Here is a 17,664-nt window from a genome sequence, read left to right as displayed (position 1 = left end):
GATGCCCCGGAAGGCATCCCCTCTTTCGTCCACTTCCATCGGTAATTTACTTGGAGCTATATTTTTATTCACCAACATGATATGTGTTTTGCTTGGAGCGTCTTGTGTTATTTGTGTCTTTGTTTGTTAGTATGCCACAATCATCCTTGCTGTACACACATTTTGAGAGAGCCATACATGAATTAAAATTTGATAGAATACTCTATGTGCTTCACTTATATCTTTTGAGCTAGATAATTTTGCTCTATGTGCTTCACTTATATCTTTTGAGCTAGATAATTTTGCTCTATGTGCTTCACTTATATCTTTTGAGCTAGATAATTTTGCTCTATGTGCTTCACTTATATCTTTTGAGCTAGATAATTTTGCTCTATGTGCTTCACTTAGATCTTTTTAGAGCACGGTGGTGGATTCGTTTTAAAGAAACTATTGATCTCTCATGCTTCACTTAAATTATTTTGAGAGTCTCTTAATAGCATGGTAATTTGCCTAATAATAATATGCTTGGTATTCAAGATTTGTGAAACTTTCTTTTGAGTGTGTTGAATACTAAGAAAAGATTGAAGCATGATAATTGTTTTGAGATATGGAGGTGATAATATTAAAGTCATGCTAGTTGAGTAGTTGTGAATTTAAAGAATACTTGTGTTGAAGTTTGTGATTCCCGTAGCATGCACGTATGGTGAACCACTATGTGATAAAGTCGGAGCATGATTTATTTATTGATTGTCTTCCTTATGAGTGGCGGTTGGGGACGAGCGATGGTCTTTTCCTACCAATCTATCGCCCTAGGAGCATGCGCGTAATACTTTGCTTTGATAACTTCTAAATTTTTGCAATAAGTATATGAGTTCTTTATGACTAATGTTGAGTCCATGGATTATATGCACTCCCACCCTTCCACCCTTGCTAGCCTCTCTAATACCGCGCAACTTTCGCCGGTATCATACACCTACCATATACCTTCCTCAAAACATCCACCATACCTACCTATTATGGCATTTCCATAGCCATTCCGAGATATATTGCCAAGCAACTTTCCACCATCTAGTTCATCATGACATATCCATCATTGTCATATTGCTTAGCATGATCATATAGTTGACATAGTATTTGTGGCAAAGCCACCGTTCATAATTCTTTCATACTTGTCACTCGTGATTCATTGCATATCCCGGTACACCGCCGGAGGCATTCATATAGAGTCATACTTTGTTTTAGTATCGAGTTGTAATCATTGAGTTGTAAATAAATAGAAGTGTGATGATCATCATTCAATAGAGCATTGTCCCAAAAAAAGGGAAAGGCCGAAGAAAAAGAGAAGGCCCCAAAAAAAGGGGCAATGCTACTATCCTTTTTCCACACTTGTGCTTCAAAGTAGCACCATGATATAGCAAGTCTCATTTATTGTGCTTCAAAGTAGCACCATGTTCTTCATATAGAGAGTCTCATATGTTGTCACTTTCATTTACTAGTGGGAATTTTACGTTATAGAACTTGGCTTGTATATTCCAATGATGGGCTTCCTCAAATTGCCCTAGGTCTTCGTGAGCAAGCAAATTGGATGCACACCCACTAGTTCTTTTGTTGAGCTTTCATACATTTATATCTCTAGTGCATCCGTTGCATGGCAATCCCTACTCACTCACATTGATATCTATTGATGGGCATCTCCATAGCCCGTTGATACGCCTAGTTGATGTGAGACTATCTTCTCCTTTTTGTCTTCTCCACAACCACCATTCTATTCCACCTATAGTGCTATATCCATGGCTCACGATCATGTATTGCGTGAAGATTGAAAAAGTTTTGAAAAATTTAGAGTATGAAACAATTGCTTGGCTTGTCATCGGGGTTGTGCATGATTTAAATACTTTGTGTGGGGAAGATGGAGCATAGCCAGACTATATGATTTTGTAGGGATAACTTTCTTTGGCCATGTTATTTTGAGAAGACATAATTGCTTTGTTAGTATGCTTGAAGTATTATTATTTTGCTATGTCAATATAAACTTTTGTCTTGAATCTTTCTAATCTGAATATTCATACCACAATTAAGAAGATTTGCATTGAAATTATGCCAAGTAGCACTCCGCATCAAAAATTCTCTTTTTATCATTTATCTACTCGAAGACGAGCAGGAATTAAGCTTGGGGATGCCTGATACGTCTCCAACGTATCTATAATTTTTGATTGCTCCATGCTATATTATCTACTATTTTGGACTAAATTGGGCTTTACTTTCCACTTTTATATTATTTTTGGGACTAACCTATTAACCGGAGGCCCAGACCAGAATTGTTGTTTTTTGCCTATTTAAGTGTTTCAGATAAACAGAATATCAAACGGAGTCCAAACGGAATAAAATCTTCGGAAACGTGATTTTCTCACCGAACGTGATCCAGGAGACTTGGACCCTACTGCAAGGGATCAAAGAGGTGGTCACGTGGGTGGGGGGCGCCCCCCCCCTCCTAGGGCGCGCCCCCTGCCTCATGGGCCCCTCGGTGCTCCACCGACGTACTCCTTCCTCCTATATATACACACGTACCCCCAAACGATCAGAACAGGAGTCAAAAACCTAATTCCACCGCCGCAACTTTCTGTATCCACGAGATCCCATCTTGGGGCCTGTTCTGGAGCTCTGCCGGAAGAGGGCCGTCATCACGGAGGGCTCCTACATCATCCTAGCCCCTCCGATGAAGTGTGAGTAGTTTACCTCAGACCTTTGGGTCCATAGTTAGTAGCTAGATGGCTTCTTCTCTCTCTTTGAATCTCAATACAAAGTTCTTCCCCTCTCTTGTGGAGATCTATTCAATGTAATCTTCTTTTTGCGGTGTGTTTGTTGAGACCGATGAATTGTGGGTTTATGATCAAGTCTATCTATGAATAATATTTGAATCTTCTCTGAATTCTTTTATGCATGATTGGTTATCTTTGCAAGTCTCTTCGAATTATCCGTTTGGTTTGGCCAACTAGATTGGTAGTTCTTGCCATGGGAGAAGTGCTTAGCTTTGGGTTCGATCTTGCGGTGTCCTTACCCAGTGACAAAAGGGGCAGCAAGGCACGTATTGTATCGTTTCCATTGAGGATAACAAGATGGGGTTTATTTCATATTGCATGAATTTATCTCTCTACATCATGTCATCTTGCTTAAGGTGTTACTCTGTATTTAACTTAATACTCTAGATGCATGCTGGATAGCGGTCGATGAGTGGAGTAATAGTAGTAGATGCAGAATCGTTTCGATCTACTTGTCACAAACGTGATGCCTATATACATGATCATGCCTAGATATTCTCATAATTATGCACAATTCTATCAATTGCTCAACAGTAATTTGTTCACCCACCGTAGAATACTTATGCTCTTGAGAGAAGCCACTAGTGAAACCTATGGCCCTCGGGTCTATTCTCATCATATCAATCTCCATTACTTTTATATTGTTTTGCTTTTTTACTTTGCCTTTACTTTTACTTTGCATATTTATATCAAAAATAACAAAATTATTATATCTATCAGATCTCACTCTCGTAAGTGACCGTGAAGGGCTTGACAACCCCTAATCGCGTTGGTTGCGAGTAGCTATCGCTTTGTGCAGGTATTTCGGGACTTGAGCATGGGCTCCTACTAGATTGATACCTTGGTTCTCAAAAACTGAGGGAAATACTTACGCTGCTCTGTTGCATCATCCCTTCCTCTTCGGGGAAAACCAACGCAAGCTCAAGATATAGCAGTGATGCATAGCAACGAGAGGGGAGAGTGTTGTCCATGCACCCTCGTAGACCAAAAGCGGAAGCGTTAGCACAACGCGGTTTATGTAGTCGTACGTCTTCATGATCCGACCGATCAAGTACCGAACGCATGGCACCTCCGAGTTCAGCACACGTTCAGCCCGATAACGTCCCTCGAACTCCGATCCAGCCGAGTGTTGAGGGAGAGTTTCATCAGCACGACGGCATGGTGACGATGATGATGTTCTACTGATGCAGGGCTTCGCCTAAGCACCGCTACAGTATTATCGAGGTGGACTATGGTGGAGGGGGGCACCGCACACGGCAAAAAGATCAAATGATCAATTGTTGTGTCTCTAGGGTGCCCCCTGCCCCCGTATATAAAGGAGCAAGGGGGGAGGTGCGGACGGCCTAGAGGGGGCGCGCCAGGAGGAGTCCTACTCCTACCGAGAGTAGGACTCCCTCCCTTTTCCTTGTTGGACTAGGAGAGGAGGGGGAAAGAGGAGGGAGAGAGGAAGGAAAGGGAGGGCGCCGCCCCCTCTCCTTTTCCTATTCGGACTAGGGGGGAGAAGCGCGCGGCCCTGCCCTGGCCGCCTCTCCTCTTCTCCAGAAGGCCCACTATGGCCCATTAAGCACCCAGGGGGGGTCCGGTAACCTCCCGGTACTCCGGTAAAATCCTGATTTCACCCGGAACACTTCCGTTATCCAAACATAGGCTTCTAATATATCAATCTTCATGTCTCGACCATTTCGAGACTCCTCGTCATGTCCGTGATCACATTCGGGACTCCGAACAACCTTCGGTACATCAAAACATATAAACTCATAATATAACTGTCATCGAAACGTTAAGCGTGTGGACCCTACGGGTTCGAGAACTATGTACACATGACCGAGACACGTCTTCGGTCAATAACCAATAGCGGAACCTGGATGCTCATATTGGCTCCCACATATTCTATGAAGATCTTTATCGGTCAGACCGCATAATAACATACGTTGTTCCCTTTGTCATCGGTATGTTACTTGCCCGAGATTCGACCGTTGGTATCTCAATACCTAGTTCAATCTCGTTACCGGCAAGTCTCTTTACTTGTTCTATAATACATCATCCTGCAACTAACTCATTAGTTGCAATGCTTGCAAGGCTTAAGTGATGTGCATTACCGAGAGGGCCCAGAGATACCTCTCCGACAATCGGAGTGACAAATCCTAATCTCGAAATACGCCAACCCAACAAGTACCTTCGGAGACACCTGTAGAACACCTTTATAATCACCCAGTTACGTTGTGACGTTTGGTAGCACACAAAGTGTTCCTACGGTAAACGGGAGTTGCATAATCTCATAGTCATAGGAACATGTATAAGTCATGAAGAAAGCAATAGCAACATACTAAACGATCGAGTGCTAAGCTAACGGAATGGGTCAAGTCAATCACATCATTCTCCTAATGATGTGATCTCATTAATCAAATGACAACTTGTAGGATCGAAAGTATGTCTAGAGGGGGTGATTAGACTACTTGACCAAATAAAAATCTAGCCTTTTCCCAATTTTAGTTCTTGACAGATTTTAGCAACTTTGGACAAGTCAAGCAATCTTAACACAATTCAAGCAAGCATGCATAGAGTATATGAGCAGCGGAAAGTAAAGCATGTAACTTGCAAGAATGTAAAGGGAAGGGTTTGGAGGATTCAAACGCAATTGGAGACACGGATGTTTTTGTCGTGGTTTCGATAGGTGGTGCTATGATGGAGACTTCAACCCACGAAGGGTAACGGTTGCGCGAGTCCACGGAGGGCTCCACCCACGAAGGGTCCACGAAGAAGCAACCTTGTCTATCCCACCATGGCCATCGCCCACGAAGGACTTGCCTCACTAGCGGTAGATCTTCACGAAGTAGGCGATCTCCTTGCCCTTACAAACTCCTTGGTTCAACTCCACAATCTTGTCGCAGGCTCCCAAGTGACACCTAGCCAATCTAGGAGACACCACTCTCCAAGAAGTAACAAATAGTGTGTTGATGATGAACTCCTTGCTCTTGTGCTTCAAATGATAGTCTCCCCAACACTCAACTCTCTCTCACAGGATTTGGATTTCGTGGAAAGAAGATTTGAGTGGAAAGCAACTTGGGAAGGCTAGAGATCAAGATTCATATGGTAGGAATGGAATATCTTGGTCTCAACACAAGTGTAGGTGGTTCTCTCTCAGAAAATATAGGTTGGAAGTGTAGGTTTGTTTTGATGGCTCAATCCATGAATGAGGAGGTGGTGGAGGGGTATTTATAGCCTCCACACAAAATCTAACCGTTACACATAACTTCCCAAACTCGGTGGGACTGAATGGTTAAACTCGGTCTGACCGATTTAGCAAAGCTAGTGACCGTTAGGGTTTTCGGACCGACATGCAACTCGGTAGGACCGATATGATTAGGGTTAGGCCATAACGTAATATCGGTGAGACCGATTACACAAACTCGGTGAGACCGATTTTCGTAATAAGCTAACCAGAGAGTTGGTCAGGTAAACTCGGTGGGACCGATCGCTCATTTCGGTGAAACCAAAACGTTACGAAGGAAAAACAGAGAGTTTACATTGCAATCTCGGTGGGACCGATCGGTCATCTCGGTGAGACCGAAATGTTACGAAGGGAAACAGAGAGATTACAACCCCATCTCGGTGAGTCCGAGATCCCTATCGGTGAGACCGATTTGCCTAGGGTTTGTGGCAGTGGCTATGACATTTGAAACTCGGTGGTGCCGGATAGGAAAAATCGGTGGGGCCGAGTTTGACTTTTGGTTTAGGTCATATGTGGATGTGAGAAAGTAGTTGAGGGTTTTGGAGCATATCACTAAGAATTTTGAGCAAGAACCTCATTAAGCAACACCTCATCCCTCCTTGATAGTATTGGCTTTTCCTATATAATGAATGTGATCTTGGATCACTAAAATAGAAAATGTAGAGTCTTGAGCTTTGAGCTTGAGCCAATCCTTTGTCCTTATCATTTTGAGGGGTCCACTTTTCTCATCCATGCCATGCCAATCATTGAGCTTTCCTGCGATATTAATCTTGAAATAGCATTAGCTCAATGAGCTATATGTTGTTAGGAATTACCAAAACCACCTAGGGATAGTTGCACTTTCAATCTCCCCCTTTTTGGTAATTGATGACAACATATAGATCAAAGCTTCGACAAATGATAATAAGAGTGAAAAACATTGTTGCTTTGAGAAGTATGTGAAAAGCAAGAGCTCCCCCTAAATTTGTGCATAGTTTAAAATTTGCTTTGGACTGCAAATACACAAAGAGTTAGGATCATGGGTTACTCTTCCATGTCACATACATCTTGGTGGAGCACTCAAAATGATAATAATTAAAATACATGCACTCATCACCAAGCAAAGTGAATGATCATATGGAATATAAAAAGGATAATGTCATCCAACAAGCATTAAGGTAGCATATGATCAAACACATGATCATCCAAGTATCACAAAGGCATAAATTATCTCAACAAAGCAAATAAACGAAGTTTAACCACCAAACAAATAGAGAGAATAAAAAAGCAACGCTCTCTCTCGAAGCCTATGATCTATACATTTTCTCCCCCTTTGGCAACAAGTTACCAAAAAGTTCATAAAAATGCATAGTGCTAGATCGGCACTCAGGCTTGGTCTTCAGGTGGTGGTGTAGACAGAACTCCAAGAACGAATGCATCAGTCGATGTAGATGGAGCTGGTGGAGTAGATGCTGGAGCCAGTGGCACTGAAGCTGTAGCTGGTGCAGATGAAGTGGCTCTAGTGTCTGGAATAGGCACTGCAGCAGACCTCTGACCTCTGGGCACTCTAGCAAAAGCGTTAGTGGTTGTCTTGTCCTTCTTCTCCTGCACTCCATCCTAAAGTTTCTCAACGACTGACTGGATCTCAGTGACCTTCACATCTAGGTCATAGAACTTCTGCTCCACGATCCTCTCCAAGCTCTCCTGATTTTGAGTCAGGGTGGCCAGTCCCTTCTCAATCCTTAGAGTGGAGGCAATCAAGTAGCCAAGCTGATCTTGCTTGCTCTTCAGAAGATATTGAGATGCTTCTTCAGTAGTTGGCATCCTTGCAGCCTTTTCAGCATTTGCCTTCTCCTTCTTGGCTTATGCGTGCACAGTAGATGGTTCATTTTCATCCATCACCACAGTGTTGTCCTCAAAGTCTGGGTAGATGGGCAGGTGCTCCTTATCCAGCAGATATGTGTCAGTGCCCATCTTGGAGTTAATCAGCTGCTGGATCTGTGGGGCATACCCACAACTCCTCTTCTGATCTGCAACTGTCCTCTTTATGGTTTCCACTATTAGGCTCATGACTTTGAACTTCTGTGGGACATCAAAGATGTGAAGCAAGTTAATTGCATGGCCTCTGATCATCTTGTGATCACCTGACTTTGGCAAGAGAGTGTGCCTGAGGATCCAGTTGATAGTTGGCAAGCCTGACAGAAGGTAATGTACAGATCCAAACTTGTGTGTCTCAAGAGCAACATCTGGGATCTCCTTGTACATGTGTGCCATCGTGTTGTGATCATTCTTCTTCTTGGCATAGACATCCAAGTCATCTTCACTCTCTTCTGGGGCATTGATCAACTTAGCCCATTCTGCAACTGTGGACCGGTACCTAGTACCTTCAGACATCCAGACAATCCTTCCATCTGGGTACAAGTGAGCTGTGGAGTAGAACTTCATGATGAGCTCATCATTCCATTTTGTGAGCTTCTGAGCCACAAACTCATCAACTCCACAGGCCTTGAAGCTGTCATATACACCAGGGAAGTGATCCTCGTTTTCCTTAATGAATGTCCAATCGACCCATATCATGTCACACACTATGGGCTTCTTTTCAAGCAAGATAGTCTCATAGAAGTCATGATGTTCCTTTGTATGGAACCTGTAGTCCACAGCACTCCTTCACCTGGTGGCATGTGGATCAGACTCTCTCCATAGCCTTAGACCAGAGTCCTTCCTGACTTTCATGTTCTCTGCAACTGGATGAGCATCGTTGTGATCTGGAATTTTTGGCTTCAATTTCCTCAAGTCAACTGAATCATCTTCTTCTTCCATTGCAGCTTCAGGCATTGGGGCCTTGTTCTTCTCTGCTGCTGGGATGTTCCTGGTGCTCCTCTTGGGTGCAGTTTTGGGTTTTGGAGCAGCTGGCTTAGAAGTTCCTTTGGGCTTAGATGGAGCAGCCCCTGATCTTATGGCATCTCCCATAAGCTTTTGAGCTTTGGGTGTCGGTGCTGCATTCTCTTCCTCTTCTTCAGAGTCTTTCATGATTGAAGATCTCCCAAGCACTCTGGCAGTGGTCTTCTTGACCCTTTCCTTTCTTTTCTTTTCTGCCACAACCTGCTCTTTGGGTGCAGATCCCAAAGTCTCTTGAGTAGATGTTCTGACTTTAGACATTGGAGCTCTCTTGGCAGGAACCTTTTGCTTCATCCCTGTCTTGGTGGCAGCAGTTGTGCCATATTCCTTTTTCGGGACTTTCCTCTTTGAGGTGGTTTATTCTTCCTCAGCCACATAGTCCTCATCCTCAGACTCTAAGATTCTTTTCTTGCTGGCCCTGGTGGCAGCCTTTGGCAGATTGCTGGGTGTGCTCCTGCTTCCATCATCTGAGCTGCTAGAGGGACTAGTGCCCTCACTCATCTGAACCTACTCCTCAGGTTTGTTCTGACTATCACTGTGACCTGACATGATGCAAACTCTGACAGCAGACCCTGTGAATAGATTACAGATGAGGTAGAGTGGATAAGCAACACAAAGTACAGAGGTTTTTGCAAAAGAATGAATTTAAAACTTAGTTTTAGTTTTCCATAGAAAGCATTTCGGATCTACCGATTTGCAAACTCGGTGATACCGAAGCAGCTTTTGGAACCTAAACTAGTGAACTCGGTCAGACCGAGTCACAGTTCGGTGGCACCGAGACTGCTAGGGTTTCACAAAGTGCTGAACTCGGTCACACCGATTTGCAATTCTCGGTCAGACCGACAATCACATGTGCAATGGTGATACGCCTCCGTCGTATCTATAAGTTTTGATTGTTCCATGCTAATATTCTACAACTTTCATATACTTTTGGCAACTTTTTATACTATTTTTGGGACTAACATATTGATCCAGTGCCCAGTGCCAGTTCCTGTTTGTTGCATGTTTTTTGTTTCGCAGAATATCCATATCAAACGGAGTCCAAACAAAATAAAAACTGATGGAGATTTTTTTTGGAATATATATGATTTTTAGGAAGAAGAATCCACGCGAGACGATGCTCGAGGGGCCCACGAGGTAGGGAGCGTGCCCCTGACCCTCGTGGCCACCCCGTAAGGCGGTTGATGCCCTTCTTTCGCCGCAAGAAAGCTAATTTCCGGATAGAGATCGTGTCAAAATTTCAGCCCAATTGGAGTTACGGATCTCCGGGAATATAAGAAACGGTAAAAGGGAAGAATCGGGGAACGCAGAAACAGAGAGAGATAGAGAGACAGATCCAATCTCGGAGGGGCTCTCGCCCCTCCCGTGCCATGGAGGCCATGGACCAGAGGGGAAACCCTTCTCCCATCTAGGGAGGAGGTCAAGGAAGAATAAGAAGGAGGGGGGCTCTCTCCCCCTCGCTTCCGGTGGCACCGGAGTGCCACCAGGGGCCGTCATCATCACCGCGATCTACACCAACACCTCCGCCATCTTCACCAACATCTCCATCACCTTTCCCCCTCTATCTACAGTGGTCCACTCTCCCGCAACCCGCTGTACCCCCTACTTGAACATGGTGCTTTATGCTTCATATTATTATCCAATGATGTGTTGCCATCCTATGATGTTTGAGTAGATTTTCCTTGTCCTATCGGTGGTTGATGAATTGCTATGATTGATTTAATTTGCTTGTGGTTATGTTGCTGTCCTTTGGTGCCCATCATATGATTGCGCGCGTGGATCACACCCTAGGGTTAGTTGTATGTTGATAGGACTATGTATTGAAGGGCAAGAGTGACAGAAGCTTCAACCTAGCATAGAAATTGATGCATATGGGATTGAAGGGGGACCAATATATCTTAATGCTATGGTTGGGTTTTACCTTAATGAACATTAGTAGTTGCGGATGCTTTCTAATAGTTCCAATGATAAGTGCATAGAATTCCAAGTCAGGGATGACATGCTAGCAGTGGCCTCTCCCACGTAATACTTGATATTGGTCTAGTAAAGTAGTCAATTGCTTAGGGACAATTTCGCAACTCCTACCACCACTTTTCCACACTCGCTATATTTACTTTAGTTGCTTCTTTACCTTAACAGCCCCTACTTTTATTTTCATGCTCTTTACTTTCTTGCAAACCTATCCAACAACACCTACAAAGTACTTCTAGTTTCATACTTGTTCTAGGTAAAGCGAACGTCTAGCGTGCGTAGAGTTGTATCGGTGGTCGCCTTGAGGGAATATTTGTTCTACCTTTAGCTCCTCGTTGGGTTTGACACTCTTACTTATCGAAAACTGTTGCGATCCCCTATACTTGTGGGTTATCAAGACCTTTTTCTGGCGCCGTTGCCGGGGAGCAATAGCGTGTGGTGAATATTCTCATGTGTGCTTGTTTGCTTTATCACTAAGTAATTTTTATTTGCTGTTCTTAGTTGTTTTCTATCTTTAGTCATGGGTAGGAAACGCAAAATACCAAAAAAAATTAGTGGTACCTACTGAACCAATGGTTGAAGAACCACTCAAAATCTATCACACTGTTGAAGCTTTTTACTTGGATCATCTTCGATCCCTTTGTGCTCGTGCCGAAACCCCAACTAGCTTAGTTGAGGGCAAATCTTTAGATGAGCATGCTTGTTATGTGCGACACCGTATATCTGAAAGAGGGAAACGATTATGGGGTCAAATTCAACGTTTGCAATGCTATGCTTGGAATTTATGTGAAATATATGATTTTACTTGTTGTTCTGAAAACCCTAAGAAACACCTTCCCTATCAGTGTGAGTTTAGTAATAATGGAATCGTATCTTCGTATGCTAAGGGTGTTTATAATTACTATGATGTTCAACAAATTGAAGAATTTGTTGCTTTTAAGGGTGCTTTTGAAATTGCTTCTTTGATTGAAAAGTATGATGCTACTCTTCACAAATCTGAAAATTTTGCCATACTTGAATATTGTTATGAGAATTATGCTTCTAATACCTATGTTAAACAATATATTGAGGAATACTCCGCTGTCCAAGAAGAGACTAATATTTTGCAGGAGTCTATGGAAGAAGAAATTGATGACACTGTGAGCTCATTGGATGAAAAAGATGAGGAGGAGAGCGAAGAACAAAAGGAGGAAGAGCGGATTGATCACCCGTGCTCACCTTCTAATGAGAGTAACTCTTCAACTCATACATTGTTTAATTCCCCTTCATGCTTACCGAAGGATGAATATTATGATAATTTCTATGATCCCGTCGATTCTTTTGAAATATCCCTTTTTGATGATGCTTGCTATGCTTGTGGCCAAGATGCCAATATGAATTATGCTTATGGAGATGAACTTGCTATAGTTCCTTATGTTAAACATGAAATTGTTGCTATTGCACCCACGCATGATAGTCCTATTATCTTTTTGAATTCTCCCGATTATACTATATCGGAGAAGTTTGCACTTATTAAGGATTATATTGATGGGTTGCCTTTTACCGTTGCACATGATGATTTCGATAAATGTAATATGCATGTGCTTTCTGCTCCTACTTGCAATTATTATGAGAGAGGAACTATATCTCCACCTCTCTATGTTTCCAACATGATAAAATTGCAAGAAACTGTTTATACTATGCATTGGCCTTTACTTTGTGTGCATGAATTGTTCTTTTATGACATGCCGATGCATAGGAAGAGAGTTAGACTTCGTCATTGCTTGATATATGTTGCTTTGTGCTCATTACTAAATTACAAATCATTGTTAATTAAAATTGGCTTTGATATACCTTGGGATCCGGGTGGATCCATTACTTGAGCACTATATGCCTAGCTTAATGGCTTTAAAGAAAGCGCTGCCAGGGAGACAACCCGGAAGTTTTAGGGAGTCATTTATTTCTGTTGAGTGCTTTCATATAGTTTAAAAACAACAAAAATAAAGAGGGGAACCCAAAACTTTTTCAAAAAGAAAAGCGAAAGTGAGAAAGACAAGCATTGTTGAAATGGGAGAGCTCCTTGAACTTTGTTCATGCTCACGGCAACTTTGTGAATCTTGATTACAGAAACTTTTCAACAAAAATAATTATCCCCTTGTACAATTCCATTGTATTATAAAAATAATGTGCCAAGGTTTGCCTTTAGGATGTTTACATTTGCTTGATGGTTTGTACGGTGCAGGACAGAAACTTTGGCTGTAGTGCGCGATTTTACATTTTTAGCTGGAACGTCAAATGGTTATGATTCTTTTTGCACTGTCTTCCTATACAAATTTTTTATTTTTATTAATTTTGGAAGAATTGTTCAAGTATCAGAAGTATGGTGAATGTTCAAATTATTACAGACTGTTCTGTTTTAGACAGATTCTGTTTTTGATGCATAGTTTGCTTGTTTTGATGAAACTATCAATTTATATCAGTGGATTAAGCCATGTAAAAGTTATATTACAGTAGAAACAATGCAAAAACAAAATATGAATTGGTTTGCAACAGTACCTAGAGTAGTTATTTGCTTTATTATACTAACGGATCTTACCGAGTTTTCTGTTGAAGTTTTGTGTGGATGAAGCGTTCCATGATTGAAAATGTCTCGATGTGAGAAGAAGGAAGAGAGGCAAGAGCTCAAGCTTGGGGATGCCCGAGGCACCCCAAGTAAATATTCAAGGAGACTCAAGCATCTAAGCTTGGGGATGCTGGGGAGGCATCCCCTCTTTCTTCAACAAATATCGGTATGTTTTCGGATTCATTTCGTTCATGCGATATGTGCAAGTCTTGGAGTGTATTTTGCATTTAGGTTTTCATTTTTATTTTATGAACCATGCTGGTATGAGATAGTCCTTGGTTGATTTATAGAATGCTCATTGCACTTCAATTATATCTTTTGAGTATGGCTTTATAGAATGCTTCATGTGCTTCACTTATATCATTTGAAGTTTGGATTGCTTGTTTCTCTTCACTTAGACAACTGCCATTTACAGAATGCTCTTTTGCTTCACTTATATTTGTTAGAGCACGGGCATATCTTTTGTAGAAAGAATTAAACTCTCTTGCTTCACTTATATCCATTTAGAGAGATGACAGGAACTGGTCATTCACATGGTTAGTCATAAAATCCTACATAAACTTGTAGATCACTGAATATGATATGTTTGATTCCTTGCAATAGTTTTGCGATATAAAGATGGTGATATTAGAGTCATGATAGTGGGTAGTTGTGGATTGTAGAAATACTTGTGTTTAGGTTTGTGATTCCCGTAGCATGCATGTATGGTGAACCGTTGTGTAATGAAGTCGGAGCATGATTTATTTATTGATTGTCTTCCTTATGAGTGGCGGTCAGGGACGAGCGATGGTCTTTTCCTACCAATCTATCCCCCTAGGAGCATGCGCGTAGTACTTTGTTTCGATGACTAATAGACTTTTGCAATAAGTGTGTGAGTTCTTCATGACTAATGTTGAGTCCATGGATTATACGCACTCTCACCCTTCCACCATTGCTAGCCTCTCTAGTACTGCGCAACTTTCGCCGGTACCATAAACCCACCATATACCTTCCTCAAAACAGCCACCATACCTACCTATCATGGCATTTCCATAGCCATTCCGAGATATATTGCCATGCAACTTTCATCATCATCATATAATGACTTGAGCATTCATTGTCATATTGCTTTGCATGATCGTAAGATAGCTAGCATGATGTTTTCATGGCTTGTCCGTTTTTTTATGTCATTGCTACGCTAGATCATTGCACATCCCGGTACACCGCCGGAGGCATTCATATAGAGTCGTATCTTTGTTCTAGATATCAAGTTGTAAGTAAATAAAAGTGTGATGATCATCATTATTAGAGCATTGCCCCAGTGAGGAAAGGATGATGGAGACTATGATTCCCCCACAAGTCGGGATGAGACTCCAGACGAAAAAAAGAGAAAGGCCAAAAAAAGAGAAGGCCCAAAAAAAGAGAAAAAAAAGAAAACAAAACAAAAAAATGAGAGAAAAAGAGAGAAGGGGCAGTGCTACTATCCTTTTTCCACACTTGTGCTTCAAAGTAGCACCATGTTCTTCATATAGAGAGTCTCTTGAGTTATCACTTTCATATACTAGTGGGAATTTTCATTATAGAACTTGGCTTGTATATTCCGATGATGGGCTTCCTTAAATGCCCGAGGTCTTCATGAGCAAGCAAGTTGGATGCACACCCACTTAGTTTCAGTTAGAGCTTTCATACACTTATAGCTCTAGTGCATCCGTTGCATGGCAATCCTTACTCACTCACATTGATATCTATTAATGGTCATCTCCATAGCCCGTTGATACACCTAGTTGATATGAGACTATCTTCTCCTTTTTGTCTCCTCCACCATCATATTCTATTCCACCTATAGTGCTATGTCCATGGCTCACGCTCATGTATTTCGTGAAAGTTGAAAAGGTTTGAGAACGTCAAAAGTATGAAACAATTGCTTGGCTTGTCATCGGGGTTGTGCATGATTTGAATATTTTGTGTGATGAAGATGGAGCATAGCCAGACTATATGATTTTGTAGGGATAACTTTCTTTGGCCATGTTATTTTGAAAAGACATGATTGCTTTATTAGTAGGCTTGAAGTATTATTGTTTTTATGTCAAATGATAGACTATTGCTTTGAATCACTCGTGTCTTAATATTCATGCCATGATTAGACATATGATCAAGATTATGCTAGGTAGCATTCCAGATCAATTTTTTTATCATTTACCTACTCGAGGACGAGCAGGAATTAAGCTTGGGGATGCTGATACGTCTCCATCATATCTATAATTTTTGATTGTTCCATGCCAATATTCTACAACTTTCCTATACTTCTGGCAACTTTTTATACTATTTTTGGGACTAACATATTGATCCAGTGCCTAGTGCCAGTTTCTGTTTGTTGCATGTTTTTTGTTTCGCAGAATATCCATATCAAACGGAGTCCAAACGGAATAAAAACTGCCGGAGAATTTTTTGGAATATATATGATTTTTGGGAAGAAGAATCCACGCGAGACGATGCTCGAGGGGCCCATGAGGTAGGGGCGCGCCCTGGGGAGGGAGGCGCGCCCCTGACCCTCGTGGCCACCCCGTAAGGCGGTTGATACCCTTCTTTCGCTGCAATAAAGCTAATTTCCGGATAGAGATCGTGTCAAAATTTCAGCCCAATCGGAGTTACGGATCTCCGGGAATATAAGAAATGGTGAAAGGGAAGAATCGGGGAACGCAGAAACAGAGAGAGACAGAGAGACAAATCCAATCTTGGAGGGGCTCTCGCCCCTCCCGTGCCATGGAGGCCATGGACCAGAGGGAAAACCCTTCTTCCATCTAGGGAGGAGGTCAAGGAAGAAGAAGAAGGAGGGTGGCTCTCTCCCCCTCGCTTCCGGTGGCACCGGAGTGCCACCGGGGGCCATCATCATCACCGCGATCTACACCAACACCTCCGCCATCTTCACCAACATCTCCATCACCTTTCCCCCTCTATCTACAGCGGTCCACTCTCCTGCAACCCGCTGTACCCCCTACTTGAACATGGTGCTTTATGCTTCATATTATTATCCAATGATGTGTTGCCATCCTATGATGTCTGAGTAGATTTTCGTTCTCCTATCGGTGGTTGATGAATTGCTATGGTTGATTTAATTTGCTTGTGGTTATGTTGCTGTACTTTGGTGCCCATCATATGATTGCGCGCGTGGATCACACCCTAGGGTTATTTGTATGTTGATAGGACTATGTATTGGAGGGCAAGAGTGACAGAAGCTTCAACCTAGCATAGAAATTGATGCATACGGGATTAAAGGGGGACCAATATATCTTAATGCTATGGTTGGGTTTTACCTTAATGAACATTAGTAGTTGCGGATGCTTGCTAATAGTTCCAATCATAAGTGCATGGAATTCCAAGTCAGGGATGACATGCTAGAAGTGTCCTCTCCCACATAATACTTCCTATCGGTCTAGTAAAGTAGTCAATTGCTTAGGGACAATTTCGCAACTCCTACCACCACTTTTCCACACTCGCTATATTTACTTTAGTTGCTTCTTTACCTTAACAGCCCCTAGTTTTATTTTCGTGCTCTTTACTTTCTTGCAAACCTATCCAACAACACCTACAAAGTACTTCTAGTTTCATACTTGTTCTAGGTAAAGCAAACGTCGAGCGTGCGTAGAGTTGTATCGATGGTCGATAGAACTTGAGGGAATATTTGTTCTACCTTTAGCTCCTCGTTGGGTTCGACACTCTTACTTATAGAAAACTGTTGCGATCCCCTATACTTGTGGGTTATCAAATGGCCTGAGCCAAATCGGTGGAACCGATTTCATCAACTCGGTCGGTCCGAGATGGTTTCGGCGGAAACCTAACCCTAAATTTTCAATTCACGACTAAACTACGGAGTGTTTTCGATGGATAGATTGATCTCAATCATGGCAAGATACATGGTAAAGCAATGTGCTGGGGAATCAGAGTTAGAATAGCACAAAGTTCAAGTCCATACCCTAGTCCGGTGATGAACTTGCTACGGCAGCAACGGCGGAGACTATCCCGTTGTCGGCGGCGGAGACCAGCGACAGGAGGTGGCTGTCGACGAGGAGGATGATCCGGAGACCCAGGGAGGCAGAGCAGGCTAAGCGCGGGTGAGGAGATTCGGAAAGTTTTCCAAAATTTTACCCGTGGATATATACAGCCTGACCCTGTCGGTGTGACCGAGTGGAACAACTCGGTGGCAC

Source organism: Triticum urartu, chromosome 2, assembly GCF_003073215.2.
Source record: "Triticum urartu cultivar G1812 chromosome 2, Tu2.1, whole genome shotgun sequence".
In the NCBI taxonomy this organism is placed as follows: Eukaryota; Viridiplantae; Streptophyta; class Magnoliopsida; order Poales; family Poaceae; genus Triticum; species Triticum urartu.
The sequence above is the reverse complement of the archived record's forward strand: the minus strand, read 5'-3'. Positions refer to the sequence as shown.